Genomic DNA, 19431 nt, shown 5'->3' on the forward strand with positions numbered 1-19431 from the left:
CATTCACAGACTCAGTAGACGGAATTTTTTAACAGCATGCACTCAGCATAAAAACCAAAAGCATCCAATAAAAGAAGACAAATAATGATGAAAATTGAGTATTATTAATTCCTCTGGGCAGAGGTGTGAAAACGAGTTTTGCCAATAAAAATGGCTGCAACTGAACATCCAGCAATCAAAATTTTGTGGACTAACAGATGTCTAACAGATCATAAAAAAACAGAGACAATCTTTATTTCCATTGAAACCGCTGCAGCTTGAAAAGGAACAGTGCCTTGGCGAGAAGAAATCCTTCTCAAATGGACTTTGGCGAAGCCTGTTTAGGTATCAGGGGAGATTAAAAGCACACCACCTGAGCACAATCCATGCCCACCCTGCTCGAGACATGGGCAAGCGGCTCAGCACCACCACAACATCATCTCCTTGCAGCAATTACCTTGGGTATGGCTACGGAGGCACTGAAGGCTTCCACAGTTGCACATTTATGACCTGTGAAGCTGGGATTAACTTGATGTCCTATGGAAACATTTATGCAAACCTCCCTGGTTTAACACAGCAGTTAAAATAGAGAACTTGCAGTGGCCAAGAGAATAAATTACACTTGTTAACTTCTTGCCTGGGATGCATCCCATCAGGCATGCATGTGGAGCCTGATTCCTGCCCAGGGAAGAAGAGTTGCTGCAGAACAAATTGAGGGAGAGATCCGAAATCCAGCGCTATGTTAATTAAGCTGAGATCCACAGGCGGAGGGAAAAATGAGTGTAAATACCTTATTTTATTGTTTTTATTTAGGAGCTAAGATAACTCTAGCAACAGCCCACACGGAAAGGGGAGCAATGTAAACCACCATGGTACCAGGCTTCCTGCTGTATGTGCGGGAATGCTCAGAAAGGGGATTTTGAACTGTTCCACCAGGGCAATTTCCCCTCTCCCTCCAAGCAACTACCAGGCACTGCACTGTTTGTGCTAAGGAGACTGATTTCCCTTGTAAAATATAGATTTTGTGGAAAGAAAAGCACATTAAACTTCTGTCTGCAACCTAACAGAACCAGGAAGGTGTACCCTAATAAATAACGTCTTCGCCCTTACTGGCACAAGCCATTAATTATCACGGTCCTGTCAGTGCAGGGCTTCAGCACTTGGCAAAACAAGGGAGCAGTATTTGCGCTGAGAAAACATAATTTCATCAAGCATTTAAAAAGAAATTTGATAGAGAATTACAGGGCAATAAGCCGGCTGTTTGTGCAATAGTGAAACAGCCAAGGGTTCAAAGGTAAACTTAAATTAACAAAGTTAAACAAAGTCAAAGTTAACCAAGTCAAACTCAAAGTTCTTAAATAATCTACCACTGGGTCAAATTTGGTTGGAACTGTCCAATATTTTCACAACCTATTAACGTGAGGGAGATGAAAATGGTTAAGTGCACAAATGATTCTGTATGACCCTATAAGCCTAATTTCCACAGATAAACCAAACTAAGGATGCACAAAGGAGGAAAAACAGAAGGACCTAAGGGAAAAAAATAAATAAAATAAAATAAAATAAAATAAAATAAAATAAAATAAAATAAAATAAAATAAAATAAAATAAAATAAAATAAAATAAAATAAAATAAAATAAAATAAAATAAAATAAAATAAAGAAACAGTCTATAATGTCATTTTTGTTATGAACACAAGTGAGCAGGACTCCTGTGGAAACCTGAGACATACTTACCTACAACTGAGTCTTCAAGAGGGTTTTTGAATGATGTGTCTCACAACAGTGCACTCTAAAAAACAAATGACTTCTGGGTCCAATTCCCCATGAGCCTACACAGTGCTGTTAACTGTCAAGTTACATCAACAACAGGGTATAAAAAAAAATGTTTGATGAAATTAGATCAAATTTTGTACTTCAGGAATTACCTGAATATTCAATTGAAAGTTTTTCTGCAGTTTTATTGTCTAGATTTTCACATCAAATCACCTGTGACAGGAAACCAAGTACTCAAGGGAAAACAGAAAACTAAAGTAATTGCATGACAGTGTAAGGCCAAGCAAACCAACAGAGTTGCAACAAGCAGCAGCCAGACTTTTCCTCTCCAGCCACAGCAAATTACCTCTTCTTTCAGCTCTCAAACAGAAGACAAACTCCTCTTTCTGAAGCAAAACGAGTATGTTGCTGCAGCACATGAACCACTGGATCGCCTTGAGCCTGCTACAGCTTCCAGGCATGCTGGAAGCCACAGAGGCAGAAGTACCTGGAGAGGAGAGCTTTGACCATCAGCCCCTTGCTTGGGACAGGGGGCCACAGGCAGAACCTACATAAGGATACATCAGATTTTATTTTAACACACAATTTGTTACTTAAGGGTGCCAAATCTCAGCTAGGAAACACTGGGCTATGCAAGAAGTGTCCACAGAGCCAGAGGAGCTTTGCCCTTCAGGAATTTCATTAACTTCTCTTATCTGGAGCATCCCCTCCTGCAGAGGGTGAAAAGACTGGAAAAATAATTTTTAAAGAGAAAAAAAGCTAACATTGTGTTATGAAGTACTGAAATTAATAACTGTTCGCTTTCATTTAATTGCAAAAAATATTTCCCTTTTCTTTCCTCCACAGAAAAAAACAAACACCTCAAAATGTTCAGATTTTTCAGATCGAGGCACTATGTATTAGAAAAAAATAAAACAACATCCCTGAATTTCTTAATCACGGTATTTTCAATTATCCTCAGAAGAAACAACAGAAAAAATAAGAATGTTTTTCAGTGTTGCTTCATTTTTCCTCTTCTTCATGCTTCACTAAGTACATATACACACTATGTTTTATTAGGAAAAAACAAAAACAAAAACAAAACAAAACAAAAAAAAAAAAAAAAAAAAAAAAAAAAAACAATAAAACCTGCTGAGTTTCGAAGAGCATTTTACAGTACAGCATTATTGGTTTCTGCTATGCTTCATATAAAAGAGGGCCATATGAAAAAGGCCCTTAGGGTTTACCACTGTGACTAATACCATCTACTCCTTAAAAATAATAAGTTTTAACCATCTCTGTCTATAAATAATGAAGAAAGTCTACCTGTCCTCCTTCCAGAGCCAGTAGTAGGCAAGTCAGGTGGAAAAATAACTTGCAAAAGAGAGCAAAGACACTTCCCACAGTTTCTTTTTGATAGGCAAGACAAATTTAACTAACAGATTCTGAAATCTACATTACAAATATTGCACAGAAATATAAAATAAAATAAAAATATACATATTGATTGCACCTGTCTAAATATAGATGTCCTATTAATATATTTAATTAGCAGCAAGCAAAAAACAGGATGCACCTGTTTTTCCATCCAGGAAACATAGAACAGCATCTACGGTGATAAAAATCACAGAAGGCTGTGTGTCCATGCAGGTGTTAACCCAAATGCCCACTGGAGACTGAATGTTGAAGACTGTCAATGAAAATGCCACGGTACCCCAAATTCCTTTGAAGTCTCTCAAAATGTCTGCATCAGCCAGGTAAATCCAGCAAAGGCATCTGCAAGAACGACCCTTCATCTGATGCTCAGCCCTTTAAAATCACCAGCACTCTACCAGGACAGAAGGGATTGTGTTTTGGTTTCTGTAGCAGAGCGAGTGATGAACACTTAACCCAGTTTCCTGTCCTTTTCGACTCTCCGGACCTTCCTGGCCTCTTGCTTTGACTTGCTGCATTGATAAAATCTGGATAGTAAGACTCTTCCAAAATCTAGGCAGATGTGAAATATCACAAACAGGGATGTATTCTGAGAGAAAAAAAATACAACCAGGTGCTTCAGCAGCTTAAGCTACAGTACTCCAAAATGAATATACGCATCCAATGTGGAGAACTGCCAAGCAGCCTTTAAGCCCAATTAAAGAAACACCAGCGTGCCAAGAGGTTTATGACTCTCCCAAGACTAAAATACCAGCTAGTCCTCTAAGCAACCTCACCTGTGTTTTATTATGCTGTATTCGGTGAGCGAACCAAGACCTCTCGCTCACAGTGGCCAACACCACTCCCCTCTGTTAGCCCTGCAGGACAATGCCCAGGACACTGGTACTGCGGGTCTCACTTGCTGGTTTGCCCTCAGAAAAATATTTATTTCTCAGGCTAAACAGCAAAGGTAGCATAGTGGACAGAAAAGACATTAACGATCATTTCTACAATCTAGAAAAGTCTCAGATACTCATAATGAAGTGAAAGCTAGCACATGAGATTTCTGTCTAGAGGAATGGGACAACAGCTTTTGTAATCTGAACAGAAAGTAAGTTTTTGGGAGTAGTTTAAGCCCTTCAGATAGCAAGGGTTATCTGAAAAAAAAAAAAAAAAAAAAAAGGTATTCCTTTGTCTCCTAATTACAATCTCCTATTTCTCCTATTTCATTTTTTCAAAAGTATCTTTCGCCAGTCCTTTACAAAACTGTGCCGTCAGATCTTTGGTGCTGCACATCCTCCCCCTTAAAGCATACAGCTCTTCTTTGGCTCTGAACTTTTTAATTCTCTGAAGTACAACATTTTTCTTCCCTATACTGCCATTTAGTGGGTTTTGTTGTTGTTTTTAATGGAAAGAGGATATATGTAACTATGGTAGACCTGTGCGGTGTCAAGAGTTGGACTTGATGATCCTTAAGGGTCCCTTCCAACTTAGGATATTCTATGATTCTATGATATGATAACTATAGGAACAATTTTGTGTAGGACACTTTTCCAAGATACAAATTTTCATTTAATGTATTCATGTTTATTTCAACATGACATACAATCTCAACGAGAGTAATGTATACCAGAACAGCACTCAAAAAGCCCTTCTGAAGCAAATAACAGAGCCTGCCATTTTCACATTCAGCCAGAACCTGGTCCGGAAAGAGCAGGAGCTGGAAAAGCACTCGCTGCCTCTGAGCTAGCTCCAGTAGTCCAAAGACTCTCGGTCCATGCCACCCTAAGAAACCTTACCTGCATTGCGACCCAGTAATCAATTATAATTTGCAGTAATTACCCCATGAGCACGCTTCAGTCATCATTAAACATAATTTTGAACAGCAATGTGCACAGAGACATTCTTCTCTATCCATCTGCACTCACAGACAACATATTGCAAAGAACTACTGAAATTTAGCAGAGTAAAAGAATGGCAATTACAAACAAAGCAGACTAATCTGGTGATGTCCAGTGCTAAAATTAGGCCTAGGTGTGCTGTCAGGTGTTGACAAAATGACCTGAACACAAGACAGACAGACTAGATAGAGCAGGGAGATGTCCCCAGCCAGGGCTCAACCCCTGCTGCATACACAAAGGAATGAGGGCCTTCAAGGGCCTTGGAACAGCAGCTTACCCTATTCCTCCTGCAGCACTATCCTCCCTGCTGCTCGAGAACAGCCCCTTCCCTCCTTTCACCATCAAGTGCCAAAAAGGAGGAAAAATCAGATGATATTCTGCTGATCTTCAGTTTTCTCTCCTCTGTGCAGGGCAGCTCTTGCTCCCTAGCTTAGGTTTATGGGAAGAGGGGGAAAATAAAATGAAGAAAGCTGCCTGTAGGAGAGCCCAGGGCTCTTGAAAGAGAAAAATCCTTCATGGTGCCCTCCAGCAAAACCAGAAGAGCTCCAGCTCCCCTTGTGCCTTGGCCAAGGCGAGGCTGCTGAGTGGAGGAAGGCGGGAGAAGGATCACGCCCTCAGGCCAGGCCCGCGGGGAAGGTTCTGGAAACCCCAAGGGAAAGACCGTGTGCTGCTGCAACATGGAGGAAACTTTCCAAATCAGCAGAGAAGAAAAGAGAAATGAAACCATGCTGGGCAAGTTCTGCCTTGGCCATAAGAGAAGCATAAGGAGAAGAATAAGCAGTGCTTTACCTCTTTGGGCCTGGCGAAGAAACCTTCTTTCCTCACGAAGGGGGTGAGGACCCCACTGTTGCACACCCACACTAATTCCCTCAACCGAAATTCCTGTCAGTATTTTGGAGCAGCTAACCGGGGTGCAGTACCCAGAGAAGACTGCCACAAACACCACAGCTCACATAGTGTCACGACTGTGAGAAGCACCATGACTCTCCTCAAGTCCACAGCTTCCAATATTTGACAGCTGCTTTCCAACACTCCTGCTGAAAAAATGTTTGCAGACTCTACCACCTCCCTCCCTTTCCCCCCGCCCCCGTAACTCTAAAGATTCATTTCACCAGCAACCCAAGGGGCCCAATTGTAATTCTTGCTTACGAAATATGTTTTCCCGGTCCTGCTTCTGCACAAGCTGATTGCAATTCAACCCTGAACACCTCCTGCCCTTCCCTCGGAGCTCGTGCTCTCTCTAACCTTGTGGAGACAGGCTTTTGGTCCTGTTCAGAGCTAGTAAGATTCATTTGCTCTCCCTGGGCGTCAGGAAAAGCTTTCTGGTACAAGCCCATAAAACTTGTTCCTTGACACATACTGCATCCTGGTCCTAACACACTTTACATCCTGGTTTCCCCCCACCTCCCCTCAATCTGAAATAAATTACAAACCACGCAGTATGAGGACATCCTTTACTATTACAGTGCGGAAAAACCCTGCTTTTTTTTTTTTTCCCCTTTAATTTAAGGGAATGTTTCCTTTCTGCTGGCACATTTCAGGACTCCAGGGATGCATATAACTTATTTCTAATTTCAGTTATGGTAAATGGCTGGCAGGATAGTGCGCTCATTCAGTGCACGATTACCACTTGCTTTTCCTGCTGTTCTTTCTTCCCCTAAAGTTAATTAGGAAGCTTTCTGTGGTCATTTGACAGACTAAATTTGTATTAATGTTTGGAATTATTTTTTGTTAGCTTCCTTTTTGAACCTACAACGAAGCCTCTGCTATCACAACACCTTCTTACTCCTTTTCAGGTCACATTTCCTTACAAAATCACCAGCATAGACATACAGCTGAAAGCTGTATGCCATGCCAAGATTTCTAACACCATTAAAGAATGAGGGTGGGGAGAAAAGAACGAACAAATTTTACATTATCACAATGAAGTGTGTGAATCCTTGCCATAAACTAAGCATTTCTTTCCTCAGGAACATGGCCTTGTAGAGCGCTATATTTTTGTTGTCAAAGATGAGAAAGACTAGGGAACCCAGCAGACTTTACTCTTTATTTCAGGGGGAGTAGTTAAGCTCTGGTTTTCATGACAACACATATTACATCAACCTTAAAGCAAATAAAATTTTTGTCATAACATTTTCCAAACCAATGGCCAGTGTGATCCAATCACCATTTTCCTCAAATCCACCCTTTCATGGTTCCCCAATTCTGCACAGACAAAAATAAATAAATAAATAAATTAGCCCATAAGTAAAGCAAGTAGTAAATAAAAAGGCGTTGTGAAAGACATCTCTGTATTTCAGCACTGCTGTGACAGTGTAAATAGCTAAAGGATCAGATTGCAGATAACATCTCTGTGTTTAAATAATTTATTTTCTTGCCATGTACTCTTTTAAGTCAATGTCAAACACATAAAAATGCAAAAGAAACCAGAGAAGCACTCAAGCAAAAATGTCGCTGTTAAATGAACCTTATATTATCAGATGCACTATTAGGGTTAGCAATTACAGCTCTTTAGTACATGGCCCAAACATTTTTATCTGGACCAACGTCTATCAGTAAACTTAATTAGCGCTGAAGACGTTTTTCTACAAACATCCAACATGTGCTGCTCACCCCGATTTCCATTTCTTTCCTCTCCAACAGCTTTTCCACTGTTCTTCTTGCATAGCCAAAAAAGAGATGAAGATGTCTCACTCTCATATTACTCTCGTATCTAAATCTAAAGTGTTTTACACTTTCAATATATGCATAGTCAGGAGCCATTATTGTTCTTTTAATAATTAATTCAAAGTGTTCCAAATGAGATATACCCTTATAATTATTCTCTCAAAAAACACTGGTAAGACCCATTACATATTCTTAATTATGATCTTGAATGCCTTTGACAGCTTTTCCTCCCAACAAAGGTAACTCTACCTAGGGTTCAAAAAGGCTGCCAATAGAATCTCTCTAGGGTCAGGCAGGGAGAAGACAGCAGCAGATGTGATAACTGGTCCCCAAAATAAATAAATACATAAACCTACTTCAGATTAAACTTTCAGTGTTGGAAAGCCTAGGTGAGAAAGCCTGACCTTGGTCAGGCATGCTAGCAAGAATAGAAATGCTAGCCAAGAGCAGAAATAGCCTGCAGATCAATAACCACAACATGTGGGGAAGAGTCAGCCCAGCTTTCATAAGGCAAAGGTACATCTCCTAGATCTGGTAGAGTTTCCTGAACATAGTCAAGTATATGAGCAGGGGTGCAGTGGTCAACATAGCCTACTTACATTTTCTAAAGGCTCCAGTATAGTCTTCCAGCAAAGACTCCCACAAAAAAATGTACTGCCATAACACGTGAGGAAAGGCTCCTGCCTGTCTCACCAAGCATCTTATTGGAAAATGAAGGGCAAAAAAAAAGATTGAAATAAATGGCCATTGGAGTATCTCAGGTTTGGGGCTATGCAACATGTTCCTAAAATAACAGGGAACAGAGGTAGAAGGGTGAGATGTCAAACTTTGCACCAAAACAAAGTTTCAGCTTACACATGCTTGGAGCTGAACTGCAGAAAAAAAATCCTCTAGCTACTACGAAAGCCCTCAAAGATGCATGGGAAGCAGTAAGAAGTATGAGAACTGGAGGAAACTGTCCAATGGCTATGGCAGATTGCCAGTGCCACTGGCACATGATGGGAGGGGAGAAAAGATTCAAAATTGCAATTATTTTTCTCAGCTTCATACCTTTCTTAGCTTTCAGTTCGTACCTCCACACAGGAAAGAAAACTTATGAAGTTAATACAAGCTCTTGGGTTCCCTACTATTCCTGGAATGCAAAAATCCTTATTTTTAAGCTACAAGGTCAGTATCGTACCATGCTGAAACCCAGCCTAAGGGATCGGGCCCCAAGATACAACAGCGTTTGTTGTGCATCTTCCCAATTTAGGTTCTAAGCTAACAGCAGGCTGACAAGGCTTCCAATACATCATACAAATGAAATAAATTTTTCTATTCTCTTCCTAAAATGAAACCAAAGCAGAAGTCTTACTTCAAGATAAGACTGTTCGTTGTACCTCTGGAATACTGCATTTTTGCTGCTAAAATTAAAGACCTAGCATCAGAATAAAACCCAGGTATACTAATAGCACTAACCATGTATACTAATGGCAGCTAATGCTCCAGGTTTTAACTTGGAAGGAAACCCATGCCGAAGCACTCTTAATGCCAAGCATTTCCTGGCTGAAAGGTAACATGAACTAAATACACTGCACAACGTTGATCATAGTACAGGATGCTACACCTTATCAGAATAATGTTAGATGCTTTAGAAATATATATACACACACACACTTAAAACTGTTATGTTTTAAAAAGAGACTTTCTTAAACCTTTACTAAACACCCAAACTCCATCAAAAAGAGGCCAGTATGATTTTTTTCATTTACAATAAATTAGCATGGCAAAGATAACAAAGAGGCAGGATATTAGCAGAGCAACAACAATACACAGATAACAACTCTCCCAGATTCCAGCATGAATTCATTAGCTGGTCTGCCTGGCTGACAAGCAGTGGCACAGAGGACAAACAGCCCAACCTCACAGGATACCTGAGGGAAAAACGCTCTTTAAGAATAATCAAACCTTCAACAAAGGTACTCTAAATGAACAACTATCAATATAACCTGCAGACACATAGTTTTGATGTCTGTCCTTTCCTATATGTTTTTGAAACTATGCTTTTGGGGTTTAAATCCATGCCCAATCCTACCACCCGTAAGAAAAAAGGGATGGGCAAGCTGTGTAGCCAGATTCCACGGTCACATGCAATTGTGTAAGAGTCAAAATGTGAATCCCAGTATTAATCACCCAAGAACCTGCTACAAGCAAGCACTTTAGCACTGGAGACCCTCATTAGAAAATACCTTGAAAAGCAGAGAAATGTATTTCCATTTTAGCAACTGGATGAAAGCTGCACACAAAATCTGATACTTAACTCAATGCTCCTGCTTGTAGCAGGCGTACCATTTAGCTTTCATTCCTAACCTATACTTTGATCTTAAACAAAATTTTTTACTGTCATGAATGTTTAACAGACAAAGAAACAGCAGGAGGAAAAAGGTGCACACTTGCAAAGCTGTAAAACACTGAGTAATGGTATTTTCACATTAGTCTTCATCTCAACCAGAAAGTAAATATACCTGCTGCAGCTTATCTTAATCTTACAAGCCCCAATGCATGATTTAGCCAATTTAAAGCAAACCCAAATATTCAGCAAATAAAAGCTTTTCATATCAACAGAAATCATGCTGTTGTTTCACGTACAGATGCATTCTCATTTAATCCATTACAGGCAGCTTAGAGGCAATGAACCCAAATACAGCTTTCAGGAGTGGCTCAAGAAATCATTGCGATCAGACAGATAAATCCTCCCACATGCCTTTGACCACATGACTGAGATGCTGACACTTGTTCCATTGTTTGTTTTCCTTTAGGAGTGACGCAAGCTTGGTGTGCCTGCGATAGGAAGCACGATCTCCATCAAAGTCAGCCTACCGTGCCACTCACCGTCATGTTATAAATGATGCAATTCCAAGAAAATAAATTCAGTGAGCGAATATTTGGGGGTTAGGCCTTCCAGTAATACAGGCACTTATCCCATTGTGTTCTGCAGATATGTGTTTTTTGTTAAAGAATATATTAGTATCTTACCTAATAGCTTTCCTAGTAAGTTAAGACTCCTTTGTACACAAAAATTGATTGATGCTACTAGCTAGGGCGGGATGATTGGAAAATTAGAAAATAAAGAGTTACTATGCAGGTGAAACATGACAATACAAACAAAATTTAAGAGCTGCAATTTAATTTCATTACATGGTACTCAACATGCAAAACTCCAGCTATCCTTTCCTTCTCCAGTGACTTCTGGATTATGTGCCATTAGAGGTGTAAAACACTTGTGTTCAGCACAATTGGGATGTACCCAGAGAACCTTCCTGTGCAACTAATTCCTGTTTCAGCCATTATCAGACAATAAATAAATCCAAGAGGCAATTACATTTTTCATTACAAATCATGAAGACACCAGCTTGCCACATTCCCATTTCTCTGCATTTTTTCTTTTACTCTTTCCAATTTTGCCTCTGTAATATGGTGCTATAAAAATACAGTATTTAATTTTGTTTTACTGCTGTATAAATATATAGAAGAGCAATCTGAATGGATTTATTTTACTTTTTATGATTCTGAATTTGCCTATCTGCCTATCTGCAAATGAAATAAAAAGTAGCCCAAAAGGATATTATCCAAAAATATGGGAAAAGGGAAGAAAGAACAAGAAAATTTATTGAAGAAGAGACAAATGAAAACACTGTCAATCACAAATAAACAGCTATACAGTGTATCCCCTGACTTTTCAACACACAAATGACAATACTGCCAAGAAATAATGAGAAGAGGATGCGGGAGCAGAACTTACTCCAGGTGGGCACAGCTTATTCCGAAAGCAAAGGCAGCAAAACGTGCTGCCAGGCATCACGAGGCACATCTGGTTATAGCAGGGAAGCACAGCAGAATTATCCTCTAGGCAGAACCTGACGGTAATTACAGTTTTAAACACCTATCGTTCTTTCAAAGAAGGTATAAAAAAGGTGGAGGACAAAGCACTGATTCTCGGAGCACAGTGGGGACCTTACCAGGGGAGCCACTCGTTCGGGTTTGATTTTACCTACGGAGGAATGAACAGAACTTTAAGAGCAGTGACTTGAATGAAAGCGATTCTCAATCAGCAGAGGCTTGCCAAAAACTGAAGGGAAAATTAACAGCAACAGAACAAGAACAGAAGAACTGCAGGGCTGAGAGGTACCTACAGGTATTTCTTTCTTGCTTATAAGGTTAAGCCGGATCTAATAAAACACTCCTGAGCAGCAGCTGCCCAACCTACTGCAAACGCCTACACCAGAGACCCCCAGCCTGGGTAACTTACTTCAATGCTCAGCTCTGACTTCTATTAGAACACTGTTTTCTTTCCTCTGTGTTGTAATTAACACCTGCTCACCCCACCACACACACCGCCTTTCTTTCTTTGCCAAGTAACACAGCGATCTACCTTCCAGGGCATTTCTACATAATTACCGTTTTTTCCCCTCATTACAACATAAACCCAAATCTTACAGATTTGCTGGACTTGTAATATTTTTTCTGACCTTTTCTTCCGCTTTTGGCAACAGCTTGGCTGTTGACTCACATTCAGTTTTCATGTACTGCATCTCCAAATGTTTTTCTCTGAAACTGATACCTAGCAGCCATTCGCCGAACATATTTATGTGCATTATGTTTGCCCAAGTTCTGTATACTGCATATATCCCTCCGTAATTGCATGCTATTTATTTCAGGCTAGTCTTAAATAGTGAAAGCCCTCCTGAAGCACAAACCATGCTTTCAAAACGCTTCTCTCTCTTTCTTCCTCAGTGCTCAAATATTCGAAAATGTAGCAAGAGCATTCCACTAGAAAAGGCATTAATGGAAAAGCTGAATAGGACTGGACCAAAAGAGGCGCCATTCAGTACATCACTGCTGAACATCAGCTGTGAACTACTGATAACTGCTCTGAATATCTTTTCCAAAAAGTTGCAGACTGTGAAAAAAGCTGACAATAGTTCCACATTCCCTGGTACTTTTTCACTGTGTGCCTCCTTGCCAGAAGGCAAGATCCACTCTGTCCTCATTATCTCACTACACTGGAAGTGTATGGGAGGGGGAACGATTTAGACCTCAATTATAAAGCCTCAGTGCTTGGAAAGCCCTGACTGAACAGACATTGGAAACCTCTGGGGACACTGGAAAGAAGCAGAGGAATGAAGGGAGGCACAAAGCTCGCTGTTCCCGAAGAAGAAGCAGAGCGATTCCCATCCAAGGAAGGAATCCCAGTATTAACATTGCAGTAGCTTCATACAGACCTGAAAATAATGTCATTTTCAGGAAACCAAAACCACAGCACAACAGCAAATGACTCAATGCGGTTTCACAGCACATTTGATCTAAGCGGGGCTGCCACCAAACAGAGCCATCTGTTCTCCCCTTCACCGCGCTCCGCGAATTCCCCTTCCCTTCCTGTGCTGGAACTATTGATCACGCAGCTGCTGGATGAATAATCAGCTTATCAATGGGATGGAAAAATCATCTGCCAAAAAAAAAAAAACAAAAAAAAAACACAAATTTAACCAAACTGGTTAGCTGTTTTCTACAAGCCGGATGGTCAACCTAGACAAGGGGGTGGGATGTGCAGCAAGGCAGGAGAAATAGGGCTGCTGCCTCTGCTCCTGTGAAACACAACCGTGATTGCCTCCTGCCAGCCAGCCTCGCAGAACTGCAATGGCACAAAGGCACACAGCTCAAAGTCTGAGGCACAAAATGAATTACTGCTGGCATGGGACGTAACATTCAGAATGACAGCATCCTAAGTGCTTTAGAAGTAGAGACAAAAGAAGGCACTTATGACTCCTTAATGGGGAAGATAAAAAAAAATCCTGTATGCCAGTCTGAAATCCTCATACCTTTTTAGTGTCATTCTTCACAAATAATAGACATTACCAGATCTTTAGGCCAAATAACCAGAGTTTAAGAAGGTCTAGCCCCAGAAGTTGGGGAATAAGTAGCTAAAGGATATTAAATGTATTAAAGAGTATTCCAATCACTAGGACTAAGTAAAAATTAAATTATTGTAGAAACTAGTGGAAAAACACGAAAGCGACAGAGTCCCTGAGGACCAGAGAAGGGCGAATATAGGACTTGCTTAAAAATGGGAAGAAGAAGGCCTTGAGGAATTGGAGATCCATCAGCTTAACTTTGCCACCCGGAAAGATACCAGAACATATTAGCAATCAATTAACAGGCACCTGGGGGATAATAAACTGAAAGCAAACAGCCAGCATGAATTTGTCAAGTACAAATCATGTCAAACCAACCAATTTCCATCGCTGACACAGTAACTAGATCAGTGCATAAATACAAAATCTCTTCACTCAGCCTCCTACCAGCGATGTATATATTTTCCTCTTTAAGAGAAGGTGAGCTAAGTTTCACAATTAGTTAAAAAGGCACAAGAGTCGTTTTTAAAATGTTCTCTTTCAACCTGAAGGACGTCTCAAGTACAGTTCTGAAGAGATACGTCCTGTGTTCTTTAATATCTTCACTAATGATTTAGAAGATGAATTATGGAGGAGACGTACAAAAATATGCAGAACAAGATAAAAAGGGCAAAAATAACTCTGGAGAACAAGATCAAAATTTGAAGCAAACGTGAGAAACTTGAAGATGTGTCCAAAATGAAATGAACAAAAAAAAAAATCCACACCAAAGTTATATCTGAAGCAAAAACACATAGAGGGGACCGCATGGCCAGGGGGCAATGCTGCATAAAGAGAATAAGGACTTTTTATAAGCAGCATATTCAATGTGTACATGACAAAGCAATGTTGCTGCTAGAAGTAAATAATTCACACTGGGCACACACCAACAGGGGTGCCGGACGCAGCAAGCAGAAGTGCAATCCCTGCTTTGTACTCCAAACGCCTCACCTACAACTTGTGCCCAAATCTCTTCACTGTGTTATAAAGACAACACGGATTAACTGGAAAAGTCCAGAGGAAAACAAGAAGAATAATTAAAGAGCACATTAAAAATTGCTGAAAGAACTGAATTTCCTCTTTAAAAAATAAAACAAAATAAAATGCAGTAACCAGCACACAAGACTCCAGCCATATAAGGGTCATTATGAAGAAGAGAAGGATCAGCCCCTCCTCAGCTCCCATGGGAAGGCAGAGCCAGGAGCAGGCTCCAATTTCAGCAGGGAACGTGCTGGTTGGTGCTCAGGAAAAGCTTCCTGGGCACAAGGCCAGCGCAGCCCCGAGTCAAGGCACCTTGCCTGCAAATCTCTTCCATAAGAGCAGATTTAGGCAAACATCTGTCAGCGTGCTCATTCCTGCATCCGGACAGGGAGACTGACTAAGATGCACTCCCAAAGAGCCTCCCAGTCTAAAGCTGAGCTGAATCCCTGTCTTAAAAGAGTGCAAAGTTTCAAGAAAGAGAATTCATCAAAATAATATTTTCAGGTTACTCATTTGGCTTCTACAGGATAAACCAGCTAAGCCCCAGGTTGCCAAACACAGCTATTCGTGAGCTGACAGACCAAGTAAGCATGAAGACACAGATGCAACTCCTTCGTTTGAAGTGTCTGTGTTGACTAAAACTTTCCCTTCCATTTCAGCTTAATAGCTATAAGAACATACATCCACCTTGCATTGCAAATGTACGTAAGAAACTCAGAGGGATAAAGGTAGCTGCAAGGTTTTTGTTTCCTTCTAATTCTGAAACAATGCTAAAATATAAGCTGCTGAGAGGGTCTGAAGTTCCTCTTTTCAGCTGGAGTATGTTCGAGGGTTCAGGTCCAGTTGTTTGAATTCACCTGGCTTGCTGCAGTTCTCTACGTTTTTTTTCCCTTTTTCTCTGAAAACAGATGGAAGGCAGTAAACAAATTACCACGGTGGCTTGTATTTGATGTATCATTATTTTTTAAAAATGCTAGAAAATACTGCTTTTGTCAAAAATTAACGCCACCTTGAGGAGCTGACCTATCAAAAAAGAACCTATTAACCACCTCCCTCCTCAGCCTCAAACAGCTCGATAAAGCAGAATTTATGGGCACTTATTAGCACCCATACGCAGTCTGGCTGAGTGCTATTTTTACTTCCAGACGAGAACACAGATGTCTCAATTTGATTTGGATCAGAGCAGGAGCTTTCAACCCCCCCAGTTTTTATTCATGGGGGTTTATTGGGTATTCTTTTTCCTCTCTGACTGTAGGAAGCGCTATTGATTTGGTTACATGCAAACGCAGCCTGGCCAAGTAACTTTCTCTAGGCTATCTTCACAGCTTCCATGTTAAACTCTATCACTTCGCTCATTTAGTAAAGACTGAAGAACTGTAGCTGCAGCATGACTTCCTTACAGAGTATTTAGCAAGGGTCTGAGATTTTTTTTATATATATATATATATTTTTTTTGCATTTTCATCATTTTATGTTTATTCTTTCAATACAGAAGTTGCTTCTTAAGGATTTCAAGAACTTCTAAGAGACATGGATTTTTATTTTTTCAGAATGCTTGGAGACTCAAGGCAGCAGCAGTTAATCAGGTGGAGCCCTAAGTTTATGTAGACAGATTACTCCTACTCATGTAACCACTGGAAATTTCACCTCTCTTGCTATCCCTAATTCAGCTCCCCTGCATTGCTTAAATAGCTGGACTTGCATCGACTTTTCCTTTCGGAGAACTTCAGGAGCTCTTCAGTTCTGCGTCATAAAATCAGAAACAGAGGGTTTCCTTGAACCAATGAATGGAGCAATGACTCCAGGGTGGTGGGGTTTTTATCCCGAGTATTCACAGTGACGGGGTCCTTCCACCTGCCTGCTGTCCAAGGGTTGCACCCACCCATGCTGAACAGCAGACATGGTGCAGTGAGGTTCATTCACGGGCTCGTGTGACGTGGAGGCAGCTTACCTCAAGCTGGGGGCACTCTGCAAAATGTTAAATACGTACAGCCCTCGCACCCAGCATTTCACCAACTGGATCTGAGCCCCAGGGCTCTGCAGTCCCACCCCAACGGGCTAATTGCCAGCACCAAGAGGACACAGAAGATAACGTGGCATTAAGCAAAGAGGACAGAGAGGCTCCTGATCTTGCTGGCGGTGAGGCACCATCTCCACTCAGAAAGGTTCACACACAATGGCCATGAAGAACGCTCAGAAATTTGCCAGCTGGAAGGAAAGGTTTTGGATCAGATAAAGGGATGAAGTTTCAGACTGCTTCACACATCCCCAAAACCCTTTGTTCATCCTGGTATGTTAAAAAAAAAAAAAAAAAAAAAAAAAAAAAGACAAGAAAATAGTGCTTCAGTCCGACTACACAAAAGCTGAAGAAATGAAATACATATGCAATTCTGTGAAACTTCAGATAAAATCCTTTAGTCACCCAACATGAACATGGTACTGGCCAAATAAATGAATGCTCAAAGGCGTATTTCTGAACTCTTGTCAAGAAATACCAAGTTTTTTCAACATACACAAGGGGATTTGTTTTTCTTATCATCAAAAATTGACCTCAGAGAAAAAGAAATTCACAAAAAAGACACTCCAAACATTTTTTTTTTTTCTCAGCGTTGATCACAAGTTTTTCAATGGAGGTATTTTTCAAAGAAAACCTGTATTTTGCACAGAGGTAAAAAGGAAGGTGTCAAATTCTCCAGTCGTGCCATGCCCGCTTCCACATCCCCCTGTCACACGTCTGGTTTCTGGGACAAGTTTAGGAAATCAAACCTCCTGCAACTCTGTGATCCTTCATCTCCAACAGCATTAGCAGCCTGTGATGCTTCACCTCCAAAGCCATCCTGTCCTTACGGAGAGATCTCCTTACATCTACTGGGTAAGTATGAAGTGTGATTTAAAGAGAACAAGAACAAAAATACCAGCTTAAAGCTTCAAGAGAACAAGATAATGTATTCTATTCAATTTAGCATGCTAATTACCAAATTACAAGCAGATGCAAAGTTAGGGGACTACATTTAAAGTAGATAAACTATTTGTTCTGATGTGGTGATAACACAATGATTTTCATCTACCCATTCATTAGTAGTCACGGATTTAATTTGTTTGCTTTATGTTTAATTTTTTAGCTCGGCTAGTTGTTGTTTCATTCCCTTCTCTGCTTCAAACAGGAAGAATTTTAACCTTCAGAGTGATGAATGCAACACAGAACAGAGCCTCGGTTTTAATTCCCACTTGAGAATGTTTGAAACTACACTTTGGGTTTCAATTGGTGAAAGCTTTCAGCCTGCAGTTGTTAAGAGGTATAAGGAGGTATAGGATGAGGAGCACAACGCGATCCCATTTTTAAATACAACCAATGCAACAATTGCTAGAAAGCCACAACCTAGAGTATCATTTATGTGAAGGAGCTTAAGATTTCAGAGTGTAACTTCTCTGACAACCTTTACAACTGTCCACCTGCTCTTGCAAAAACCCAAGCAGTTTGGTCCATCCTCTCTCCCAGGAGGAGACCAACTCAGCGCTGAGCACAAATTCCAGCCTGAATTTGGGGCCCTGCAGGTCGCCTTCCAGTTCAGCAAGTGATGGGTTCTTCAGGGGTTAACTCTGACAGCTCCCACCGTGTTTCCTAAATGCACGTATAGTTCGTCAATCACAAACATTAAAATAAAAATATAGAAAGAAGAAAAATTAAAAACAAACAAACAAACCACCACAAGCTCCCAACATCAAGAGGTAAAGCTGCTAGAGAGATGCGCTCCAGGCAGAATGATGTAAATCAGGTGGCCTTGCTGGAGTGAGCCCTTTCTTGCTTTCTATTTAGGGAACAGAAGAGATCGCTCATTTCTCTCTCCCTTGATTCCTGTCTGGCTCTGGGAGTTGCATCACATAAATAAAGCATCAGTTAGCCAGTATCATAGGAAGCTGAGGTTACGGAAACGCCAGCTCCAAAAACCAAGACTGTGCTTGCAGCTTCACTTCAAAGAGGATCTGCACTCCCTAAATCACACATTAATGACTTCACCCAGTCCCTGAGTGTAACTGGAGGTGACAAGCATGTGGGCAGAGGAGAACATTTACTCGCTTGTACAGAGAAAAGGCAATAAAGAGAGCAAACCAAAAGATGCCCTGAGGGGAGGAAAATAAAAGTTGTCTTACAGTTTTGCACCATGCCGTCAAAAATACTAAGCCACAACACAGTAATTAACTCCAACATCCATCTCCCACTCTGCACCAGGAAGCCAGGAGATGTCTGCAACCACGCGCCCATCGCCCAGGTGTGGCAGGAGAGCTGTCAGCAAAGCAAAGCTTGTCACCAGAGCACACCTTTGGATACCAAATGAGACACAGGGACACGTATGAAGCTTAAAACATGTCCGCTACTTCCTCAAAGCATCCAAGATCAGAGGCTCAGCAAGTGAAAGCTCAAGATGTTATGCTAACTTTGATGACATCTGCAGAAATTTAGTGGTTTGGTTTTCTTTTTTTTTTTTTTTTTTTAAATCAGCATCAAACCTTTGCACACACTTTCTGTAATGTTTCTCTTCAGACGCTGGGCAAGTGACAAGAAAATCACTTTATCATCTGCAGCCTATTCCAGATAAAAATTCAAATCCAAGACACAAAGAAGAAAACCTTCCACCTTGGACGGGTGACGTTTTAAAGCAGCAAAGTAACATGAGATCACTGAATGCAAATAAGCTGATAAACACATCTTAGAGCCCAACAGCACTCCCCAACTCCAAAATCAAAATAAGGTCTTGAAAAATACCTGCCAAGGTCTATCAACAGCCTAATCAAATGTATTTGTG

General features: G+C 40.7%; 1 protein-coding gene across 11 annotated transcripts in view; it reads right to left on the minus strand.

Annotated features, from left to right (window-relative positions):
• Window positions 1-19431, minus strand: part of PCDH15 (protocadherin related 15) — an 805380-nt gene that overhangs the window by 614342 nt on the left and 171607 nt on the right. Inside the window, exon 1 of one of the 11 annotated variants that reach the window (XM_072040286.1) lies at window positions 5326-5647. The exons of the other annotated variants lie outside the window; for them this stretch is intronic. The gene's annotated coding sequence lies outside the window, so the exon portion shown is untranslated. Of the gene's footprint in view, window positions 1-5325; window positions 5648-19431 lie in introns of those variants that run through there. 11 annotated transcript variants of the gene reach the window in all.

Source organism: Anas platyrhynchos, chromosome 6, assembly GCF_047663525.1.
Source record: "Anas platyrhynchos isolate ZD024472 breed Pekin duck chromosome 6, IASCAAS_PekinDuck_T2T, whole genome shotgun sequence".
NCBI lineage: Eukaryota > Metazoa > Chordata > Aves > Anseriformes > Anatidae > Anas > Anas platyrhynchos.